The sequence below is a fragment of the Desmodus rotundus genome, chromosome 3 (genome assembly GCF_022682495.2).
Source record: "Desmodus rotundus isolate HL8 chromosome 3, HLdesRot8A.1, whole genome shotgun sequence".
Lineage (NCBI taxonomy): Eukaryota > Metazoa > Chordata > Mammalia > Chiroptera > Phyllostomidae > Desmodus > Desmodus rotundus.
In genome coordinates, this window is record NC_071389.1 from 165334246 (window position 1) to 165343282 (window position 9037).

At 45.7% G+C, this 9037-nt stretch overlaps 1 protein-coding gene across 1 annotated transcript in view; it reads right to left on the reverse strand.

Annotated features, from left to right (window-relative positions):
• Positions 1-7896, reverse strand: part of FAR2 (fatty acyl-CoA reductase 2) — a 120995-nt gene extending 113099 nt beyond the window's left edge. Inside the window, exons 1-2 of the mRNA XM_045184083.2 lie at positions 7569-7896; positions 4718-4801 (exon numbers count right to left, since the gene is read on the reverse strand). The gene's annotated coding sequence lies outside the window, so the exon portion shown is untranslated. The remainder of the gene's footprint in view (positions 1-4717; positions 4802-7568) is intronic.
• Positions 7897-9037: the final 1141 nt, after the last annotated feature.

The following is a 9037-nucleotide window of genomic DNA, read 5'->3' on the forward strand; positions in this document are numbered from 1 at the left end:
GCCAAAAATCCCGATTCAATAAGTGTGCAGTAAGGACAATGAAATCTGTATTTCTGTCACCCCCAAATTAAGACTGTTATTCTTAAACCATCACTCTTCATATACTTAGTATACTAAGTATATGAAGTATACTTCATATACTTCAAAACGGTACATTAATAAAAAGTAGATTTGCCTCATTGTTGAAATAAAAATTGGAGGTGATTACACACAGGAAATCCATGCTCACAGGTAGGGGATTTCAACAACTGAGTAATATTAGGGTTAATTAGCCCCTCTACCTCCTGGGGCTCTTGTTGTATTGATCTGTGTGCCTTTTACATATGAGTTCAAATATTTCAATGACTCTCAAAACGACTGTTACTTCAAGACTGTCCTCTGCCCCCCACGCCGGCATGTAGCATTAGCTACACTGGTTATCAAGAACACATAAATAGCACTTTCATGACTCCGATGCCAATAACCACTGCGGCATTTCTAGGAGGTCAGTGTACATATTTGTACGTCTCCTCTTGCTATAGACTGAATGTTTGAGTCCCCCCTCAAATTCATATGCTGATATCTAGTTGTCAGTGTGATGGTGAGTGGGCGTGATTGGGCATGAGGGTGGATCCCTCCACAGTGGGATGACGTGACCTTACCAAGGAGATTCCAGACAACTCCCTGGCCCCTTCCAACATGTGAGGTGATGATGAAAAGTCATCTGTGAACCAGGAAGTGGGCTCCCCCAGCCTCTAAAACTGTTAGAAATAAATTTCTGTTGTTTATAAGCCGCCCAGTCTAGGGTACTTTGTTATAGTGGCCTGAATTAATTAAGGCTACCCCCAAAATACGAACAAATGAACAACAAATCTATTAAAACTGTCGATGGCTAGTGAGTTTAACGGCCTAGAGCAGGGATCCACAAAACGTCTCCTGTAAAAGGCCAGGTGGAAGATATACGAAGGTCTGTCCAAAAAGTACCTAGCCAGGTACTATGAAAAACAGAGGCGTTTATTGAAAAAGATACAAGATACAAGAAACATTGTTCATAGGAGAATGACGCCTCAGTTCCCTTCAAAGTAGGCATCTTGAGATCTCACACGGCTCTCCCAGCATCTCTTCCACTGCTCAAAACACTCTGCAAATCCTTTGTTGGAATCACCATCAGCCATCCAGTCATATTTTCCTGAATCTCATCAATGGTCTGAAATCACTTCCCTTTCAAAGGTGATTTTAGTTTTGGGAAAAGTCAGAAATCACAGGGCACCTAATCTGGGCTGTAGGGGACTGAGTCACCTGGGTTGACAATCTTTGTTGATTGCAACCCGTACATGTTCAACATTCTCAGGTTTTCTGCTTGTTGCAGACCTTCCAGAACATATATCACTTTCAACAGATTCTTGACCATCTTTGAAGCATATGTGCCACATTTTTATTTGTGTTGAACTCATTGCGTCATCCCCAAAAGCCTTCTGAATCATCTGACTAGTTTCTGAGGGGGAATGTTCAAACTTAATGAAAAATTTGATGGAGATTCGCTCATTTTGAATTCAATATCCACACAGTACCTGTGGTCACTCAGTAGTGTCTACCGCCCCCCCTGACTAATACAGTGAAGTCGTCATTGTTCGCTCATGCACATTCCAGTCCACTCTCCGTGGCTGCCAGGGTACATCAATGTCGCACAAGCCATTCTCATTATATTAACAATGGGTGGACTTGTTCCACACAGACCTCATAGTAGGCTTTGCAGGTCACAGCTATTCATTGACGGGGCACTAAAGCAGCCATGTACATGACGATGAATAGATACATGATACTGGCTGGTTTCCAATTAAACTTTATTTATGGGCACAGAAATTTGCATTTCATATATCATATGTTACAGAACATTCTTCTTTTTTATTTTTTCGAACCTCTTAAAGACATAAAAACCATTCTCAGTTCAAGGGCTCTACAGAAATAGGCTGGGGCCAAATTTGGCACTCAGGCCATAGCTTGCTGATCCTGGGCTCCAGCACCAAGCGGGTGAAGCCACCGCCACGTGTTTCACTCTGTCGCATTGCTCTTTGGTCACAGATTGCATTCCTGCCTCCACCCCACCACCATGCAAATGCACTGGGCCCCAGGAAAGAATGTATGTGTGAGATTCATCGCATCATCACACATCCTGTGAATTCACAGTGTGTAGCTCTGCAGGAGACACCTTACAAACATCAAATGGGGCCCAGACCCACCACGAAACACAGGAGGCCCTGTGAAGTCTTCCCTACTGTTTATGCTTCAGGTTCCTCGTGTGTAAACCTAGACTTGACAGAATGTACCTCAGAGAGGTCCTGCAGAGCCTTATCAGGGAGTAGAATTTTAAAAAAATTAATGTTTTTAATCAGATTGCAGATCTTGTTTGTGAATATCTCTTTATGTCTTATCTATATAGCAGAATTATCTTGATCATCAACTTAAAACCTATTAACAGAGTCAATTCTGGCCTCCTGCTTTCTTCCAACTAAGCAGCATGAAAGACACGAGAGAAGCTGATGGTTAGTAGAGAGCTATGGATGTTAAAAGGTTTAATCTATTAATACAGGGAAGCATTTCCCAAAGCGTGTTATGCTGAATGCTGATTCTGTCAGATGTTCTGCCAAAACAACGTTTCAAGGTCAAGTAAGTCCAGGAAATGTGGCATAAAATACCTCTTCTTTTTTGATGATTCTTAATAAGCATTAGTATATTAAAGGTTCTGGGGATTCTTGCAATAAAACTGTTTACGCTAAATCAAGGATTCTCAAGTTTACATGATCAGGAAAGCTTTTTTTTTTCTTTCACGCAACTGTTATTAATATTCCAAGAAACTAGTAATCCACAGAAAACATTTTGGGAAACCCTGACATGGACAAGGGGGAAGAATTCAAAGGTTTTATGCAGGGGAGTGAGTTATAATTTAGAATAACCACTTCAGTAAGGATCAGCCCTTTTTCTTCTAGTTTTTGTCATTTTAAGAAATTACCCCATATTCTACCCATGAACTCAAGCCAGAAAAATGGGAGCCTTATTTGTTGTGGTGGCAACCTTTAAATGATTGTAAAATGCATACGTGATTTTAAAATAATCCCAACAGAACAAATGACAGCATGAAAAGCAGAAGTGTCCTCTCTCTCGTCTCTACCCACAGCCCGGTCTGCATTCTAGAGGTACTAACTAGGGTTAGCACTTTACATTTCACTTTTCCATTCTTCTTATGCAACTCTCGATCACACGCATGTGAGCCTATTGTATCAGATTATAAACATTCAGCATTATCTATTGAAGGACTGTATTCTCACAATCTTTCCTGCCTCACCACCTCTCACATCTGCTGCTTCACTGACTTCTGTCAATTTTACTTTCGAAATGCATCTCTCTTCTCTCCATCTGCCCAGAAGGTCCTGTCATTGGCGCTTTGTCCTCATTAGTTTCCCACTTCTCATCCTTTATCCGCCTAGTCCATTCTCTTATTGTAGCCATACAAATCTCCTTAAAATATAAATTAGGCAGTCTCTGGCTTCCAAGTTTTCACTTGGAAAGTGAAAACAAAATCTTCACTTAAATAAAATTCACTAAAATAAAATAAAAAATAAAATAAAATTCAAAATCTTTACCACGATCTGTGAAATTTAGCATGACCAGGCTCCTTCCTACCTCCCATACTCATACCCACACTCTCAGCAAAACCCACCGCAAACTCCCACCACTCGTGCCTTTGGACACTTCCGGCCTTCTTGTCTCCTTAAAGCCTTCCCATTTACTATTTCCTCTGCCCAGAATTTCCCCCCCAATTTTTTTTTTTTTGGCTTAAAGTATAAGCCAAGTTAATCCATATGCTTCTTTTAAATATCAATTTAAATCTTTTTGTCAAGAAGACCTTCCCACAGCGTCAAATCTGAGCAGCCCCTCTGTTTTTATATCATAACACTTTGTTTGCTGTACAACTTTCAACAATTTGTTATTATATGTTTATTTTTTCAATGTCTCCAAAAGAATAAGCTCCAAAAGAATAGGGAGCATATCTGCTTTATTTAACACTATGTACTGTAAAATTGGCAATGTATCTGGTCACAGAATGGGCTTCATAATTATTTGTTATATGAATGAAGCTAGACAGTGGGAAATTCTCTTACAGTTTCATTTCCTGTCTTCTCTTTACATGAAATTTATTCCTGTCTAGATTTATTTTTTACGAACTTGTCATGCAGATGACTCATACATTCATTCTTCTCTGTTAGGAGTGGAGCTTGAAGGGACACCTCATGTAACCCCCCACGTAAGCTTCACTAACCACCTCAGTTTCTTTTACTCTCTTTTTGGGAACTCATTGCACTTATTTTCTCTACCATTCATTCCATGCTGAATCTTGTAGTGTCTTGTAACAACTTATCTGCTCTGATTAATTAACACCTTATATTTCCATATTTTGTCTTGCCAATGGTGTTATAAGTCTATCAAGTACAGGACTCGGTATTCATATCCTAAAGTACACAGCGGGCCCCTGAACAGAGCAGTTGCATGGAAGAAGGAGTCTCCATCCACCCCCTTTTGTGAAGACTTTGATATGGAAGCTGACCAATTTCCTTTCACTTTTCTTCCTCAGCCCTTCTGAGTGTGTTACCATTATGCTGGGAATGAAAGCTGGAATAAAGATGAGTTTTGAGGTCAGAGAGCAGTAATTAAGGAAGGGGTGTGAAGACAAAGGACTTACCCAGTCTCTCACTTCCTCCAGCAGTGTTAGAGGTGAGGACAGCTTGATAAGGGAATAGGTGTGTTCTATATTGCTAGGAGTCTCCTAGAATATATAAAAGAGTGACTTGTTCAAGATTTTGAAAATAGGGATTTTTAAAACTTAAATGAAACTATGAGGCTTACAACCTCAAAAAATTTCAATCATTGCCTCAGTTTTTCTTTATTAAGTATTTGTTTGAATTAGACTCGAACATTAACTTAATTCAGAAAGTGTCTTTGGGATCCGGGAAATTATTCTGTACTTCGTGTTGCCACTTCTCATCTTGTCCAAATAATGATATTTAAGGAATATTTAAAAAACTGAATACCTTAGCTACTCCCCCCCCCCCAAATGTAAGGGTTATAAAGGATCTGCAAACCAACCTTCCTCAATTTACTTCTGAAAAATGGTGTAGAAAAGTTAAGCCTGTAACAACACCATCTTTGTTAGCGTAGAATTGTTCAAAGTAAGTAGACATTTTCACAATCCCGACTCTTTTTACCTAGTGTATCTTCACAACAAGCTTTTAAGATGAATAGAGTAGAAGATGCCGTCTGTTGTCTTTATTTTGTCAATGAGGAAGCTGGGCATAGAGGGCTTATTGACATAGTATGCAGCAGCTAACTTGTGCTGGAGAATTCCCCGGAAATGTAGAATTGTTATGAGACAATGCTGCTGTTCAGTGAGTTCTAGGACAGGGCTGTTTACGTGGAGCCAGAACTGGCTGCAGAATTTGCAGTATCTACTGTACAGTGAACATCTGGAGCTCCTCGTTTGAAATTTATTAAGACGGCCAAAGGGGACAGAACATTAAACCAAGCATGGGGGCCTTCCATGTACGGGCCCCGTGTGAGGGCACGGCTGAGTGTCCACGAAGTGGGGCTGCCTGGGGTCTGTGGATGGCTAGCACTTGGGTACTAAGGAGACTCTGAACTCCTGAAAGTTTAGGCAGAATTCTGTGTTAACGTGCAAATGATTGTTTCTTGTATTTCACAGCTTTTCTCAGATTTTTACAGTGGTCTCTTAATACAATGAAGTGTTAAGAATGAATCTTCGAGAGCAGTAAATGTTCTCACAGAGCCTACAATGTCAGAACAGATTGGCAGGGACCAGCATGAGGTGGTTACTGTGCCTGACGCTTCAGGAGAATATTTGTGAATGAGTGAGTTCTCCTGGAAGCAGGGAAATGAATAGGAGAACCAAAACTGGTTCAGGCTGCCCAGATGTTGCCAGAAAGAAATACACGCAAGACGCATCTTCAAAATATAGGAAAGCAAATAGTGAGGTATTGAAGATCACCACATTCTTCATCCACCCCAAAGTAGTAGCTGAAAATGAGCTATTTTTTTTTATTTTCACCCCCTTAAAGGAAGGTTCTCCTTCTTCTGTAATTAGGTGTCACATTCTTTCCTTTAAATAAAGGAAAAATGTATCACTGGAAGATCTGCCAACTCATTGTAATTTCTATTTGTTCTGTGGATAATTATAACCCAATGTTAGGAATTGGAGCAAGGTAGGATTTTGTTACAATGATAAAGCCCATGGAGAAGATGCCCTCGGAAAGGGGAGAAGAGACCTCCAAAGACCTGCATCCTGCCAGCGTGGTCATCTCTTAGAAGTGTCACAGGCGAACATCCCTAAATGTGGATTTTGCTGAAAAGCCTGCTCCTGCTGTTTGAATGGCTGCCTTAAAACTGTGCAGTCCCTTTGCCCTTTTTAGACTAAAAATGGGGATATGGAGAGATGGGTCATTGAATCCACAGAGCAATCCCTGTACTTCCATTGGCACAGAGTCAAACTTGATGCGGCCTCCCGCAAGCAGAAAGAGCGCGCGTCGTTTGTTTCCTGGTCACCCTGCCCGTGCCCGCTCTGTTCTTGCTATCACAGCACCATGGGCGCTCTACAGGATTTCGCCGGCTGCCAAAGCTCTTGGGTTCCCGAGAGAACCTTGGTCGCTCCTACCAGGTAGCTCATCCATTGAAGAATGTGTTCCTAAATCCACTCAGACCTGACGCAGGAAGAGGACAGGCTGGCAGGTGGGGCGCCTTCCAGCGGTTTCTAGGACTCAGTCGATCATTTGTTTTCTTAGTGGAATGGAATTGCCCCGCGGGTAATCTTAACTTGCCTTCCCGCAGGCCATCTCCTCCCTCTGGGGTCCTCCGGTAAGCCCCCAGCTCTCTCCACGACGCCCGGGACACAGGAAGGGGTCGAAACTTTCAACTGGGACAGGCCCCGCCCCGGTGCCCCAGGCCTCTCCAGCCTCGGGCTGGGTACCAGCCAGGCTCTACTGGGGAGGGGGGTTGCGGGGGGGATAGGTGCGCGCGCACAGCCCTGGGCTGGGGACGCGCGAAGCCGCGATCTCAGGTCGGGAAGTGGGAAGCGGGAAGCGCAGGGAGGGCAGAGGGAAGGGCGCAGCGCCACTCGCGGTCCCAGGGTCGGCGTGCTCTCTCTAGGAACAGCCCCCGGAGCCAAGGAGGCCTAGGAGAGACCCGCCAGGCACCTCTCTCCCTCGACCCCGCCAGCTCCGGAGCGGCTCTCCACGTTAACCCTCGCGGGCTCGGGCCACCCGCCGCCGTTCCTGCCCCTGCGCGCCCTACCTTGGCGGGCCGTGCGGGCGCCCCACGCGCCCTATCAGCCGGCTGCCGGCCGGGTGCGGCGGAGGCAGCGGCAGCGGGCAGCCTCGGGAAACGCCTGGGCGCCCGCGGAGGGCCCTACGCCCACCCCACTCTGCCCCGGGCCCTGGGGGACCCGCCCTGCCGCCCCCGCATCCCGCTCTTCGCCTCGCCAGACGTGGGCTCTGCCGGCGCCTGGCCTGCGGCCCCTGGAATACCTGTGCCCCCGGCTCGCGCTGGGGTTCAACGAGGGCTCCTCCAAATGCCGGTCCTTCCCCGAAGCCACGGAAAATAACTCCGGCCACTGGGAAGCTGCTCTGGTCTATCGGCTCCCGAACGTTACACTATATATCCGGCTCGCAGGCTGGGTGTGGGGCGGGAGGAAGCTGCCCTCCCCCCGACCTTCCCCGCGGCCTCCGCCTCGGGCGCGGAGCCCGCGGCAGCCCCGGCCGGGGCGGAAGGAGGGCGAGCGGTTGGCGGGGGTCCTGCAGGCCGCAGGGCGATAGCGTGGAGGGCAGGGCGGCCGCGCGCTCAGGCCGGCCCGGAGTCTCCATTCATTCAGCACCCAGCAGATCCACGCTGTTACTCCAGGGACCGCCCCCCTCATTTTTTAAATAGGTGGGTGAGGGGAAAGGGAATGGGAGACGCGCCCCTCTCTAATCTGGAAAAGGAGGAGAGCTCCCACACTTAAGAAAGGAGAGGAGGGAGGGAGGATAGAGGAAGACAGAGGGACAGACAAAGGGTCAAAAGTTCTGAACACTTGGAGGACTCATCTTTCCCCACCCACCCTAGCCGAGAAGGCAGGCAAAAATCCGAGTTTACTCAGCTCCACCGTTCTGCACACCCCGTGGGAGGGATGCTCTGGGATCTACCTGCCCCAAACTCTGCGGGAGGCGCCCCTCAACCACCCACTGGCACAGTGTCCTTCCGAAAACCCGAGAAGGGGCTGGAGACGCGGTTTACTCAGAACCAGGTGTGGAGGGCAGAAATCTTCGAAGGTGCGGGTGGAGTGGGCAGGTGGGTAGACACTGGAGAGGATCAGATGCGGGTTGAAGGAGCAGTGGCAGGCTGGCTTTGCTCAGCAGCCTTTCTCCAGATTTTTTTTTAAAAAAGACGTTTGGTTTCTTAGCCTGATAGCTTTTCAGGGGGCTTAGATTTGGTCATTGTCAGGACAAACTTATAGAGGGAAGGACAGGCAGGTCAATGGAGCTGTCACAGTTCTCATCGGTGATGTACTGAACACCGGCCAGCGCCCAACCCAATTCCTTGGGCACTGTGAAAGACAACTTCCCGCATAAATAGGCTATGTTAAGAAAATCCTGGAAAGAATTTTGCTTTATAAGCTGTCTTCATTCTCTTGATTACAACAATCGTCATCAGACAAGGACATAACATTCATGAAGGTCAGAATTAACGAAATGAGCTATTTCTTGCATTAAAATTTTACACCCATTTGAATTCTCTTCTGGACTCTCTTTGGTTAAAAGTGTTAAGGAAAGTGTGGTCTAAAGACCCTGTGTGGTTAATTTCCTCTGGTGACCACCTGAAAACCACAGAGACAGGAAAAATTAGGACCAAATGAATATACTCTTTGTGTTCTCAAAACGTGCATGACAGTACGTGAAGAGATACCGTCAAATGTTGATGAGAAAGTGTCGAAATCATTCATCACAAAGCAAGTAGAAAG